Here is a 15,460-nt window from a genome sequence, read left to right as displayed (position 1 = left end):
TAGAATGATGCTAAGAAACAGGCAAAACACCTACAAAAAAAAAGAAAGAAAGAAAAATAGACTGCACAGACTCTTCAAGTCGCTTGTTATGTGCCAGTGGGAAGCCAGAAGCTGTTGCTTTCAAAGCCAAAGTCTAGGCCAATGCCCCGTTCATCCCTTGGGGATCAGCCAGACCCAAAACTAAAAAAAAAAAAGAAAAGAAAAACAGAAATAAACCCCAAAACCACCAAAAGAAAGAACAAGAGAAAGAGGTGTATTGGCTCTTTATGTCCCTGCAGTTGCCAGTGTTAGAACCAGAAGATGGTCCTGAGACCATCTCTGCTTCTTCTCTGCTTCTGAGAAACCCTGGGCTCTTACAGACCTGCCAGATTAAATAATATAAGAAAGAGAAAGAAGAAACTCAAACTGTGAAAAAGAGCACCGGCCCTTTAAGTCTTGATGGGTGCTGGAGCTGTGGAGAGGGCTGAAACCAAGGCCAGAGTTTATGCTGTGCCCTTCAGGAATAGCTAGGCCAGGAAATGCCCTTTCCATAGAAGGAAAACAAAACTAGCTCTTTAAACACAGTGGACGCTGGTGGGAGGGTTTAGTTGTTGCCCAGGGGCGAAACTAAAGCCAACTCCTGCACTGTTCCCTCATGGATCCCAAGACCTAGGTCCACCCTCAACTTCAACTGAGAGAGGAGAATGTTTCATCTGCCAGTCCTGAAAGCCAGCCATTCCCTCCAAATCTGGGCCGTGTCTCTGTGGTTGTTTCCACAGCTGCTGCCACGGGATTGAGCAATAGATGCTGGACCCTGGTTTGTGTTTTCACTTACAAATGGTGAACTCTTGACAGCTTCTGGCTCCCTCTGGAACTTCAGTAGTTGTTCTAAATGTCCGTTCTGGTTCCAGGGTTACCACCCACTTGATTCCAGTCTCTCTTTCCAGCTCTTCCATTTTTCTAGTGAAAGGAATGATCTGTAAAACATCCTATTCAACCATTTTTCACCTGTGATCGTCCTACTTATAAGGTGGATGTAGAACCCACCTTAATCCAGTATGACCTCATTTTAACTTAACTGCATCCACAAACATCCCACTTTCAAATAAATGCACATTTACAAGACTGGGGTTAGGACATCAAGATATCCATTTGGGGGATACAGTTCAACTCACTGATAGGTGTGGCCATAGAACTAAGTGCTAGAAATTTGAAGTATAAGCAAGAATATAAGACTTCCAGGAACTGTCTTAGAGAAAAGGAGGCAAGCCTTCCTCATCTTGTGCCATCCTGCTGACTGGAACACAGGGATGATGGCTGGGAGCCATCTTGAAGCCAACTTGGGCCTTGAGAAAGGGAGCCATGGACAATAAGGCAGTGGAGCAGAGAACCAAAAGACCCATAACAGCCCAGGATGGCCTAACTCCTGACTACCTGTATGTGAGAGAGAAATACCCTCCTGTCTTGTACAAACCACTTGTTATTTCAGGTTGTCTGTCACAAGGAGCTTGGTCTAGTTCTAACGGATATAGACAAAATCATCAGATTCAGTAGCCCAACAAATCCCTTGCTAAAAATAAAAGAAGGGGAGTACAAAAGTAGTTCAGTGGTAGAATTCTCACCTGCCACGCAGGAGACCTGGGTTCGATTTCCAGTCCACACACTTCTCCAAAAAGCAAGCAAAACAAACAAACAAAAATTCAACAAATGGTGCTGCAATAACTAATGGGATACTCACATAGAAAAATAATGAAGTATGACCCACAATACAGCATACAAAAAATATTTTTTGAAAAAATAAAAGGAAACTTATACCCAGACATTTCAAGGTAAAATTAAAGAACACCAGAGATGAAAAGATCTTTAAAGCCAACAGGGAGAAAATATAAATTGCCGAAGAATGAGAAACTCATAGCTGACTTCTCAACATACAAACAGAAGCTAATAAATCGTTTGATAACATCTTCAAAATACAAAGGGAAAGTAACTGTCAGTGTATGTGGTGGCTTGGAGTTATGACCTCGGAAAAATATATTCTTAATCTTAATCCATTCCTGTAAGTGTGAATCTATTGTAAATAGGACATTTTTGATAAGTTACTTCAGTTAAGGTACTGTCCAAATGAATCAGGATGGACTTACTCTGATTACTGGAGGCCTAATGGAGAAGCCCATGGAGAGAGAAGCCACAGGGAACAGCCAGAAGCTAGAAGTTAACAGAACCCTGAAGAGAAAGGACAAGATGCCACCATGTGCATTACCATATGATGAACAGGCTAAGGAGCCTGAAAGATTGCTGGCCAGTCAAAGACTATACTTCCTGGGAGGAAATCAGTCTTCTAGCCTCTGAAACTGTGAGCCAAAAATTTCTTTTGTTTAAGCCAACCCATTGCATAATATTTGTTTCAGCAGATGGGAAACTAAACAAGTCTAGAATTTTATATCCCAGAAAATTCTCATTCAAGATCAAGCGCAATGGGCGGGCCACGGTGGCTCAGCAGACAAGAATGCTTGCCTGCCATGCCAGAGGACCCAGGTTCGATTCCCGGTGCCTGCCCATGTAAAAAAAAAAAAAACAACAAGCACAAAATAAAGAGATTTGCAAGCAAAGAGATTTGCAAGCGGAGCTAACTACCAACAGACCATTACTGGTAGAAATCTAAAGGCTGTATTTCAGGAAGAATATAAATTATCCCAGAAGGACAACCTAAGGTGTAAAAGAAAAAGTGAGTAACAAAAGTTATAAACATTTATAGAAATCTAAATAAAACATTATTATATAAAATAATTTAAAAATCTCTCATTTGAGTGATAAGAAAAGCATTTTTTTAAAAGCTAGCAAGCACGTTTTTCTATATATCAGAAAATTTTATGAAAACTGAATTGGGTTTATCAAAACTGAGCATTAATCTTTGAGATATGTTTTTTTTCCATTTAATCTTTCAAGCATAAATATACATGTGAAATACATTGTTGTGCTTTATTAAAACAACTTCACTGCTGGTTGTGGTGGGGAGCAGGGACATCAGCTGGATAAAAACTTAAGGAACAGATGTCACAGAGTCTAAATTTCAGCAATAACACATTAAAATGTAAAAATTCACAGATTTCCACAAAAGATTGCAAACATACAAAGAAACAGGAAATGTGGCCCTAGGCAAAGGAGAGGACTAAAGCTTTAGAAACCATCATTTAGGAGAAACTTGGGAAAACCAGACAAAAGACTTTATAAAAATAGTCCTAAATATATTCAAAGAGTTAAAGAAAAACATGGACAAAAAACTAGGCAATCAGAAACATGATAGATGAACACAAAGAGAATCAATAGAGAGATGGAAAATATGGAAAGGAACCAAACAGAGCTGAAGACCACAGTAGCAGAAATTTTAAATTTCTGTTTTTAAGAAGAAAAAATCAGTAAATTTAAGGACAAGACAACTTAAGATCATCCAGTCTGAGGAGCAGAAGGAAGAAAGAATAGAGAAAAGTGAACAGAGCCTGAGGAACCTGTGAGGCACCATAAAGCATACCAATATACACATTGTGGGAATCCCAGAAGGAGAAAGAGAGAAAGGGCAGAGAGAATATTCAAAGAAACCACAACTGAAAACTTCCTAAATTGAACAAAAGACGTGAATAAACACATCCAAGATGCTCCATGAACTCCAAACAGGATAAACTCAAATGGAGCTCCACTATGACATATTATAATGAAGCAGTTGACTGCCAAAGATGAAGAGAGAATTCTGAAAGCCACAACAAAAGCAAAACGTCATGTACAAGGAAGCCTCAGTAAGACTAAATGCTGATTTCTCATCAGGAACCATGGAGGTAAGAAGGCAGTGGGATGATATATTTTATTTTATTTTATTTATTTATTTTTTAAAACTTTTTTTATTAATTAAAAAAATTAACAAACAAAACATTAAAATATCATTCCATTCTACATATACAATCAGTAATTCTTAATATCATCACATAGTTGCATATTCATCATTTCTTAGAACATTTGTATCGATTTAGAAAAAGATATAAAAAGACAACAGAAAAAGAAATAAAACGATAACAGAGAAAAAAAAGATTATACATACCATACCCCTTACCCCTCGCTTTCATTTACCACTAGCATTTCAAACTAAATTTATTTTAACATTTGTTCCCCCTATTATTTATTTTTATTCCATATGTTCTACTCTTCTGTTGATATAGTAGCTAAAAGGAGTATCAGACACAAGATTTTCACATTCACACAGTCTCATTGGGAAAGCTATATCATTGTTCAATCATCATCAAGAAACATGGCTACTGGAACACAGCTCTACATTTTCAGGCAGTTCCCTCCAGCCTCTCTGCTACATCTTGAACAACAAGGTGATATCTACTTGATGCATAAGAATAATCTCCAGGATAACCTCTCGACTCTGTTTGGAATCTCTCAGCCATTGACACTTAGTCTCATTTCACTCTTCCCCCTTTGGTCGAGAAGGTTCTCTGAATCACTTGATGTTAATTCTCAGCTCATTCTAGGGTTTTTCTCAATCCCTTGATGCTGAGTCTCCGTTCATTCCAGGATCTCTGTCCCACGTTGCCAGGAAGGTCCACACCCCTGGGAGTCATGTCCCACGCAGAGAGGGGGAGGGTGGTGAGACTGCTCGTCATGTTGGCTGGAGAGACGAGCAACAAAAGAGGCTCTCTTGGGGTGACTCTTAGGCCTAAATTTTAAGTATACTTGGCCTATCCTTTGTGGGGTTAAGTTTCATATGAACAAACCCCAAGGCTGGGGGCTCAGCCTATTGCTTTGGTTGTCCACACTGCTTGTGAGAATATCAAGAATTCAACTTGGGGAAGTTGAATTTCTCCTCGCTCTCACCATTCCCTGAGGGGGCTTGCAAATACTTTTCCAGTCACTGATCAAATCACTCTGGGATTCATCGGGGCATCATTCTGGACAAACCAACAAAATCTCATGTCCTACCCAAGATTCCAAGTACTTATGACATTCAATCAAACAATCTACATGAGTTATATTAGGAAATGCTCTAGTCAAAATATAAATTTTGTAACAAATAAACATTTTTTGCTTTAGTCTCACACATAAGGTGACATTTTAAAGTATTAATTATCATCTATTTTCAGCACCCTGCAATAATGACATTCCTGTGTTCTTCCTCATGCAAAAACATTTTTAAAGTTTGTACATTGTACATTTCACTATTATTATACACTCTAGGCATTCCTAGATTATGGCATCTCTATCTTTAACATCTATCTTTCTTTCTGATTTCATTTATGTCCCCAGCCCTTTGTTCTGCATGAAAAGGGCCCCTTTTCCAGCCCTCATAAATTTTATTCAGTTTAGGGCAGCCTACTGTGCCTCTGGCCGCAGTCTCTGTCCAGGGCAGGAGCATGGGGGGCAGTTCTTGGGTTCTGAGGAAGATGTTTCAGCTGGGGCCTGAGGCTGGTTTATGGGTGGGTCGGAGTATCAGAATTTGCAAAGTTAGGGGTTCCTCTGAAACCCCCCAGCCCCACCCAGTGAAGACAGCGCAGCGTCTATTCTCCTTTCCATCTTGCCTGTCCCTTCCACCTCTCCCTCCCCAGAATTTCCTGTCCTGCCCTACGCCTGCTCACGGGGGTCCACTCTTGTGTCCACCCACACTCTTTCCTTTTTTATCTTCTCATCTCCATTCCCCCAACTTAATCCAGCCCCCTCTTTCTTTCCCCCAGCCAGCCACAACGTACATGGCATTAGCCACCACTGAGTGAACTAAGCTAGGTTCCCTGTCCTCACTCAGAAAAGTGGATGAATGAAGAACATAATATTTCAGTAAGGGAAGAGACAATAAAAAACCCAACCCTGCTTTTTGCAGATAAGCAGATGTTCTTGTCTGTAACAAGGTTAAGGATTTGCCAAGATCAAACAGCTGATACATTGAGTATTTTATTGCTTCCTCTCTCAAAAAAACAATCAGGTAGCTCAAGTTGCTCCTTGTCTTCCATGGCTGTGGCAGTGGGACAGCCATTTGATTCTGTTCCCTTCCCCTTGCCTCCCCCATTGCACACAAACAGCGCTTCTTGTTCAAGGAAAGGGTTCCTGTGCTCATCCTTGGCGCGCTGAGCATGCTCCAGACGCTTTGTAAATGCCCAGGGCCTGGGGCACCAGGACACAGCGAGAGGCCCATCTTTGTGTCTGCCTCCAGCCAGGGCCGCGCCCAAATTGGAGTCAGCTCTTAGGCAGCATCTGCTTCCAGCCACTGATCCATGCACTCATTCATTTGTTCACTTGGTCCCCAGGTACTTGTTGAGTGCGAAGCCGTCCTAGCCACTTGTTTTAGATTCTGGGAGTACAGTGACAAACAACACTGACAGCATCCTTGTCCTATATCTTATATTTCAGTGGAGAGCAGGAGACAGGCTTCTCAGGTGTAAAGAGTGCCAGGAAGAGAAATAAAGCAGAGGCAAAAGCAGCGATGGGGGTGGGAGAACAGAGCGTGGCTAAGGAAGCATCGGAGGGGGCGACCCTGGGGTGGCCCCCTAGGATTGGGGAGTGAGGGCAGTGGGGTGGGGAGCTCGGGTCTGACCCTGCGCAAGTCACTGCATCCTGTCCCATCACTCTAGCCTCGGAGAGTTGTCACCTGACATTGCCGGACGGGGTCTAGTTTTGGAGAAAGTGTATGTATTCTGAGGACTCTGAGTTAATTGCCTTAATGTAAAAAACAGGCAGTTGAGTGTCAGTGTTAGTGTTTTCTCAACGTTAGAGGAACTTGGTGTGAATTCGGGTAAAAAGCATGCCTGTGCGATGTCAGAGTGCTTGCATTTTAGTTGATTGTCAGTATTTATGCAGTGTAGGCTGTGCATTTCCAGAGCAACATTTTCATTTTTTCTTGCCGGAGACTATTCCGTGAAATTTTGCTCAGTTTGTGGGAGGCACTGGATCTAAAAATTTTGGCACTCAAATCTGTTGTTTCTTTGTTTCCTCCAGCCAGGAGATGCCTGGTGGAGAACAGGGCTTCTCAAAGCATTGCCCCCACGTAACCTGGAGGAAGTTGCTCAAAATGCATATTTGGTGACCCCACTGGGGAGGGGCCCTAACAGACCCATGTGATCCTACAGTCTGGAAGTTCTGGGAAGCTGCATATTCTGTGGCCTTCTCCGATGATTCTTGCACATGGCCCAGTTGGAGAATCCCTGGCGAGACTCTGGAGGAGGCGTTTGTAATTTAAACTGAGCAAATATTAGAAGATATGGGGGCAGGTTCAGGTGCAGCTTATCCTGCATCCATCGTCATTCTTGATGGCTTTGATATCAGGGGTGAAATGTCACACCAGAAGATGCCTTAGACACCTGCCCTGTGGCGATGGGAAAGTGCAGTGGGGGCTCCCCCCCTCTGGTGGTGGGAGGCTAAAGGTGCTCTATTGGAGTAACGGGGTGAAACTTTCTGGGGAGCCCCCAACTGCTTATCAAAATCCGTAAGCGAAGACAAGGAATTGGTGATTTTTTACATGTGTTCTGGAGATTTGGAGCAGGGAGTCTCGAAATGTGTAAGTTTTAGCTGTATTTAAACTATTTCTAACACCTTGGCAGCCGCCAAGCTGCTGGAGTAGGTGGTGGGGCCCAGGCACCATGCCCCCCGCCCTGCCTTACACGCCTCTGCCCCACGCCACATGGGCTGGTGCCACGGCTGCCAGTGGCTGTGCTAACCTGGTGGCTGATGTGCTGTTTTATAAGTGTGGACACAGCCTCACACCTGGACAAATCGAGGCTTAATTGAGATCCAGGAACCCAAATGAAACGGAAGATTAATTACCGAGACTCAAGTGTCATCTATTTCTGTCGCAATCCTTGATTCTCAAGTTTTGCCTTAACCCTAATTTATTTCGCTTTAAAAATACAGCAACATTGAAATTTTAATATGTGTGATAACTTTGTATCAGAGGCTCTCAACCAGGGGTGATTTTTTTTTATTAATTAAAAAAAATTAACTAACACAACATTTAGAAATCATTCCATTCTACATATGCAATCAGTAATTCTTAATATCATCACATAGATGTATGATCATCATTTCTTAGTACATTTGCATTGATTTAGAAAAAGAAATAGCAAGACAACAGAAAAAGAAATAAACTGATAATATAGAGAAAGAAATAAAAATAAAAAATACAAAAAATTAAAAAAAACTATAGCTCAGATGCAGCTTCATTCAGTGTTTTAACATAATTACATTACAGTTAGGTAGTATTGTGCTGTCCATTTTTGAGTTTTTGTATCTAGTCCTGTTGCACAGTCTGTATCCCTTCAGCTCCAATTACCCATTATCTTACCCTATTTCTAACTCCAACCAGGGGTGATTTTGCTCCCCCAGGGACATTTGTAGTGTCTGGAGATATTTTTGGTTATCACAACTCGGTAGGGGGGAGAGAAAGGAAGAAACCAGAGTGCTTGTTTATAGCAGCATTATTTACAATTGCCAAAAGATGGAAACAGCCCAAATGTCCATCAACAGACAAGTGGCTAAGCAAGCTGTGGTATATACATATGATGGAACATTACGAAGCTGTAAAACGGAATAAAGTCATGAAGCATGTAACAACATGGATGGGCCTTGAGGATGTTACGCTGAGTGAGATTAGCCAGAAACAAAAGGACAAATACTGTATGGTCTCACTGATATGAACTAACATTCATGAGTGAACCTGGAGAATTTCAGTTAAGAACAGAGGTCATCAGGAGATAGAAATAGGGTAGAGATTGGGTAACTGGAGCTGAAGGAATACAGATTGTGCAACGGACTGACTGTAAAAATTCAAAAATGGATAACACGACACTACCTGATTGTAGCACAATAAGGTAAGTACACTGAATGAAGCTGAATGTGAGAATGATAGAGGGAGGAGGGTTGGGGGCACCTATGAAACCAAAAGGAAGATAGAGGATAAAGACTGAGATGGTATAATCTAGGAATGCCTAGAGTGTACAATGATAGTGACTAAATGTGCGAATTAAAAAATGTTTTTGGGCGAGTGATGGTGGCGCAGTGGTAGAGTTCTTGCCTGCCATGCCAGAGACCCGGGTTCGATTCCTGGTGCCTGCCCATGCCAAAAAAAAAAAAAAAAAAAAAGAAGTTTTTGCATGAGGAAGAACAAAGGAATGTCAGTATTGCAAGCTGTTGAAAATGGTCATTCATATTTTAAAACATAAAAAAAAAAACACAGTGCTGCCAAACATCTTTCAATGCACAGGACAGTCCCCAGTGAGACGTCCAGCCCAAAATGTCAGTAGTGCCAAGGTGGAGAAACTGCAAAATATCAGTTGAATCCCCCTTATCTATGTTCTGTATTAGGATTTGGAGGGAGTTTCCATATATAGAAAAATAAAAGAGGTCCATGATGAGAATTGGGTTGAAATTCTCTTTTTAGGTTGGTGTGAGAATAGCAGCCCACCTGGACATGGGATGCAGATAGACTTCTGGGGCCAAGGAGGGAAATGACAGCGTGATGGCACCTCCTAGGCCAGGCCGGGGGGCGGTGGGTGGCTTGGACAAGCGTCCTTGGGAGCATTCCTAACAACCCCCCCCCACCTCACCTCCAGCTTCTCTTCCCTTTTGGATAAGGGGTGGGGAGAACATGGAGCTTAGAATTGTAAGCTTCTGCCCACCCCCCCACCCCACACCAAGCTGCTGCTTCTGCCCTTGCGCTCAGGGAGGGGCTTCTGCGAGCCCACCCAGGAGGGAACTCACAGACCCTGGGCCCTGTGGCGGGAGCCAAGTGCCACAATTCTACCACGCTGTCGTAGTGCCATGCCCACTATTTTCTGGCACCTCGAGTCTCCAGAGAGCAGGGACGCCGCTGTTCTATCCCTCCAGGCTCGCGGAGGGCGTCAGAAAGGTCTATGAGAGAGGCTTCCTGAAATCACCCGCTTGGCGTGTGTCCAACAGGGATGCCCCCAGTACTCTTTAGGGCGAGGCGATCTAAAATGCGTTCCTTTTGCAAACTGGCATGCTGCTCCCTGCAGTGCTTGGAATTGCAGCGGGCTCTGAAACACAGGCTGGGAGTCTTCCCACTGGAGTTACAGATTTTGCTCAGGGTTTCCTTTTCTGGTTTCCAGCATTACTTCTTGTGCATCTTCTTCCCCCCACCCCTCAAAAGCGGACTTTCCCCAGGTTAAGATCGGGCCCTCTGCTCTTTCCGTTTTCCCACGTGGGGACTTGTCTCTTGAGAGGAGCCTGAGCTGGTCCCCTTGTCCGGATGGCCCCAGGTCCCCTCACCCTGCTATTGCCTGTTGGATATTCGCTTCCCAGAGCAGGGTGCCATCCTGGGAACACAGGCTCAAGCATGCTCGAGACTCCCAAGTGATTGCTTCACTACTTCCCAGCACAGAGGGTCGATGGGCAGAGGGCGAGGCCTGTCCTGCCTGGTCTCCCTGGGGAGGCCGGCTGCCTGGGCCGGGGTCGGTGGGTGGCAGCTCCACATCCGAGAGAGGAGGAAGGTCTACACGGTTTGAGAGAAGACTGTCCACTGTAGCGGGGGCCTGCCACTGAAAATCCCGCCTCGATTACCATCCCTGGCTGCTTGTCCCAGTTCCCGGGTTTCAGGTCAGGCTGGGCCTTTCTGGTACTTGGCGTCCCTCCCCAGATTGCGGAATGGAAGCAGCGCATAGCAGAAGGGCAGGTGGGGGTGGATTCCCTCCCTCCTTACTGGCAGAACCCTACTTCTGTTTGAGGACACAGCATGCCCAGCTTATACAGAGGTCACACGATGTGGCAGCTGGGGTGGCCATGTGTTGCAATTCTGGCTCAAGAGATGTGAATGGGAGTCTGTGGGGGCTCCTGGCGCCATCCTTCCAGCTCATCCCTGCTCTCCTTCCCGTTGGGCATGTGGAGGATTTTGGCCACGTGCCCAGTGTTGGGGAGCAGAGGGAGGTAGGAGCTGGCACCTCGACTCTGCAGAGCTGCTGCCCTAGCTCTGCTCTGTGGGTTTTTGGACTTCCTGTTCTAAGAAGAAAATAAACCTCTCCCCAGCTACAAGCCATAGTGACTCGGTTTCAATTCTGTGCAGCCCAGTGCGTTCCTAGGCTGCAGCTTGGACCCCCCCACCCCCCGCCCTGAGAGCGTTAAGCCTCTCTCCAGCCAACCATGGGCTCTGTCAGCCTGGTGGTAGCAAATCCAAGCTGACTTTGCTGTCACTGCTATCACCACCCCCACTGTCACCTCTCTACAAAGGATTCCTCCACCCTTCCTGTCGCCAAGCTCTCCTGCCACCTGCCCACTGGCTGCCTCTGCAATTTTCGGCCCCTTCAGTTCTGCTGCCAGATGCCCTTCCTCTCCTGCCCTGCTGCCACCACCCTCTCTGGGGCCCAAGGGACCTTCTGCCAGAGACCCCAGATGTCTCCCCCTAGCTTCATCCGTCCTGCCTGCTGCCCCACAGTGATTTCTGTCCACCTGCTCCGTGTCGCCCCCTTGGATAAAATCACCAAGGGCTTCTTGGTATCGCCTGTGACCTTCTGAGGTGGGGAGGGTGGGGCCAGAAGGATGGGGAGCACAGCTGTGCTCTCAGCTCAGCCCTCGGGAGCCCCGCAGCGCGCCTGACTGCGTGGGATGTTTCCACCTTGGGGGTGTCGGCTGGAGGTGGGGGGCCTCCTCGTGCACCTCTCAGTTGCTCATTGACTGGGTTTGGAGGGCAGGTGGCAGACAAGGAGCAGCTGTTTGCAGCCGCGGGTCAGGCAGCAGCCCTGGGCCCCTGGCAGTGACCACAGCCCTCCCCATATCCTGCCTGCACCCCACCCGGCTGCCCCCGCCTTGCTTTCTTAGCCGTGCCCAGTTGCTCGCTGGTCCCCAAACCAGCTGGTCACCATGTGCGTCTTCCCCCCTCGCTCTGCTGCCCTCTCTGTCCCTGCCCTGGCAGCTGTTGAGCTCCCTCCTCTCAGCACCCGTGCTCGGTGATGGGCTGGATGGGTGCACGTCCCCAGGCTGCCTTTGCCAGGAGGACAGGCTCTCTGCTTTGTCTTTTCACCTCAACCACAAAAACCCAAAATAGGCTTCAGCAACTGTCTTCTTCACTCTGCCCAGGAGCAAGCACAACCCGTGCCAAGCTGGTGCCCAGGAGGGAAGTTGGTACGTTTCCAGCGCCAGATGCAGGAGGCTGAGCACTCCTGGCCCTGCCGTTCACATCTCTGGCTCCGCCGGTGCAGGCCCTGGGCCTGTGGCCCTTTCCATCCCCATCCCTCAGTCACATCACCAACCGACAAGGACCCGTTTCTGTTCTTGTTTCTTTCTGTAGTTGGAAGCCCAGACATATCTTTGCAGGCGTCGTTTCCTAACTGATCTTCCTCCAGGCACTTCCTGGTCACTCACCCTCCCTTCCTGTCCCCAGCCCCCCACCCTGGGCTGGGCCCGGGCTCCCCTCCTTCTGGGCCTTGGCCTCACTCTGTCCCCCTGCCCTCCTCTGTCCCCCTGCGCTCTGCCCTCTGTCCCCCTGCTCCCCACTCTCTGTCCCCTTGCACCCCACTGTCTGTCTCCCCATGTACTGCTCTGTGTCCCTCTGCACCCCACTCTGTACCTCTGCCCCATTGTCCCCCATGCCCCATTCTCTGTCCCCCTGCATCCCTCTCTGTCCCCCCACACTCTGCACTTTCCCTCTGCACCCTGCTCTGTATCTCCCTGTGCCCCACTCTGTGTCCCACTGCATCCCACTTTCCCTGTCTCTGCTTTGTGTCTGTCTGCGCCCCACACTCTGTCTCCCCACACCCCACTCTATCCCCCTGCACCAGCCCCAGCATGCAGGCTGCAGCAGCCAGTCTCCCTGCTCTCCTGTGGCAAGGGCCTCTGCCTGCAGAAACCTCGGACCATAACGGGCACACTCTTTAGGCCGCCAGACCAACATCTGAGCCACGTTCGCTTCCCAGACAACCAGCCGTGTTGCTTTATTCACGGCTTTCTCAGCTTCAGATTTTTGTTTATAACACACAATTCCCTGGCATGCCTTCGTTATTAAGAAAAAAGGATGCACACAGCCATGTACTCTCCACCTGTTGTTTCCAGATCTCCCCTTCCTGAGCAGCCCCAGGTGGTGGGCACGGGACTGGGGGATGGGTACCCCCGGGCTGGAATTCTCAGCGCCTCTCCCTGCCCACGTGGAGCACGTGTCAGGTGAGTGCAGGCCGCCAGGTAGCTCTTATGATCAGGTGGATGATGATGATGAATATCGTGCCCCACCCGTTCTTGCCCTGGTAACTGCCTGTACAAGTTAATTTGGCATTTCGACATGTTCTGCTCTGTGGCATCTTTCCCATTTTCATCTTCTGAGGTTAATTCTCCATTTTTAGAGTTAGTGCACATTTTACAAATGGACGGGAAGCCTTGGACCTCACCCTCAGGTGTGCAAGCCTGGGCGAGCACCCGTCACGTTTTATAGATGAAGAGAAACACATAACCTGGAAAGCCAGGCCATTTTCGGCATGAAGGTGCCTCTGGAAGCCATGAAACGGAGGCCGAGGCCCTGGCTGCCTGCCTGAGAAGAGCCTGGGGAGCTGGCAGGGGATGAGCTGCCTGTGCTGGAGAAGGAGAAGGAGCAGCCTGCGGGCCAGGAGCAGAGCCAGTGGGGACAGGCGAGGACAGGCAGGACCCTGGAGGGGCCTCGGAGAGACACTCTTCCCACGGTCACCTCTGAAGTTACCACTTATCAGAAACAGAGTTCCTGTTCGTTCACTGAATATGCTCCATCGTGGACCCCTTTCTAGCTGAGGCCCTGAGAACAGAGTGGCGAGCCCAGCAGAGACCCTGCTTCCATGGAATCTGCCTGCCAGTGGGGGAGACGAGAGACACATGCATTCTAAAGAGTAAAAAAAGAAATTCAGAATAACATCTGCTGATGCAATAACATCTGGTTGGGCAAAGCTATCGTGCTTTATTCTAGCCTGAGCATTCTTTACATTGTGTAAGTTGCACGAATTGAGTAAAGGACGGAGATCACTAAGATGAATGGAGGCTCTGTGTGTGCCTGATGGGTGGTTTTAATTTGGAGAAGCTATCAATCACATCCTCCTTGCAAATTCTCCAGCTAATGCTGCCCTGCCAGGCCAGAGCAGGTGAGAACAGGAGCCCCTGAATGCAGAGGACCTCTGTCATCATTTCCTCATCACTGACTCATTCAGTGCTCTGTGGCAGCTCCCTTGGTGCTTAATTAAGCAGAGCTGGGCTTGAGGCTTCCGAATGTGGGGATGACCCAGTCTCTGCCCCTGAGTCCCGCTGGACTTGCTGTGTATCAACATTTTCCATTTTGCCACCCAGTAAATGTGTTTTCTCTAGCTCAGCAGACACATGGTCCTTTCATAATGAAATTCCTCCTGAAAAGCTTGTCATTTCATTTCAGCTTTCTCCCCCTTAAAGGCTTGATTTATGGGATATTGTCCTTAACATGACATGTCAGGACAAGAATGTCCTAAAGAGATGATCCACGGTCCTAATTTTAATTTTTCAAAAATAAAAGTAGTAGTGTATAGAATGCAGGTAGTATACTAAGGAATTAAAAAAGAGATATTAACTCACCCACAACCCCACCTTCTATTGATAACGCTATGTGTACCTTTTCCCACATGTCTTTATATCTGTTTACGCCAATGAGTACGTTTTGATCATTCTTGTTAGTCAGAAGGGCAGTCACCATTGAAATTAATGGTGCCCAATTATTCCAGTAGTTAGCAAGGCTTGTGATTCAGTGTTGATGTAACTGAAACTTTCATTGCAACCCCTCTGCCATCAAACAGGAAATCAAAGAGTAAAGATATGGATGAATACGAGAGAGCACAACCCCTTCTCCAAGAGGGGTCTTGAGGCCACCAGTTGTTAAGCGTAAGGCTGGGAAATGTAGTTTGCAGACTTGTAGCCCCCGTGACCGAGAAGGAGAGAGAGAGAGGTGCAGGTAGAGCCAAGAGCCAAAGAGGAAGTCTTGGTTCTTCCCTGTCCTTGCACCACCACCCGTGTTCTCTGGAGGTCCACTCTGGTGTGAACTGAGTATCATTCTGGGCACGAGGACGCAAGCATCTTAGACACGTTAATTTCATGTTTGTGCTGGTTCCAGATTCCCACCACTTGGCTGACTGTGTGTTGGGTGACCAGAGGGTTGTGGTGTTTACAGCCTTCCAGGGCCCCAGTTCTTCTAACATCTCCTGCAAGGAGTCAGCAGATTCCTTCAGCAAAGGTTTACCAATGAGGTCCTTGGCACCACTTTTTGAAGCTTACCAAAAAGAGTAATACAGAACTATAAAAGTTCCTGTTCTCTGGTGCTACCCAGTTAGAACATAGAACTGGAGTGAAAGGAGAGATTCTTTACAGTAGCAAAGACAAATTAAATACTTGAGGGTCAGTTTAGTTTGGCATGCAAGATTTTTTTTTTTCCCCAAAGAAAATGGTAAAAACCTACCAGGGGAAATAAAGTAAGAAAGATAGAACTTCCTTTGGGATGATAGCCTAAATGTGGTAAAGTCAT

At 46.8% G+C, this 15,460-nt stretch overlaps 1 long non-coding RNA gene across 2 annotated transcripts in view; it reads left to right on the top strand.

Annotated features, from left to right (window-relative positions):
* The window catches only part of LOC143661317 (uncharacterized), a 105,417-nt gene that overhangs the window by 54,824 nt on the left and 35,133 nt on the right, over positions 1–15,460 (top strand). Inside the window, exon 1 of one of the 2 annotated variants that reach the window (XR_013164502.1) lies at positions 3,730–3,809. The exons of the other annotated variant lie outside the window; for it this stretch is intronic. This is a non-coding gene — a long non-coding RNA (uncharacterized LOC143661317). Of the gene's footprint in view, positions 1–3,729; positions 3,810–15,460 lie in introns of those variants that run through there. 2 annotated transcript variants of the gene reach the window in all.

The sequence above is a fragment of the Tamandua tetradactyla genome, chromosome 17 (assembly GCF_023851605.1).
Source record: "Tamandua tetradactyla isolate mTamTet1 chromosome 17, mTamTet1.pri, whole genome shotgun sequence".
Taxonomy (NCBI): domain Eukaryota; kingdom Metazoa; phylum Chordata; class Mammalia; order Pilosa; family Myrmecophagidae; genus Tamandua; species Tamandua tetradactyla.
Note: the sequence above shows the minus strand (reverse complement) of the source record. Positions and strands in the feature narration are given on the sequence as shown.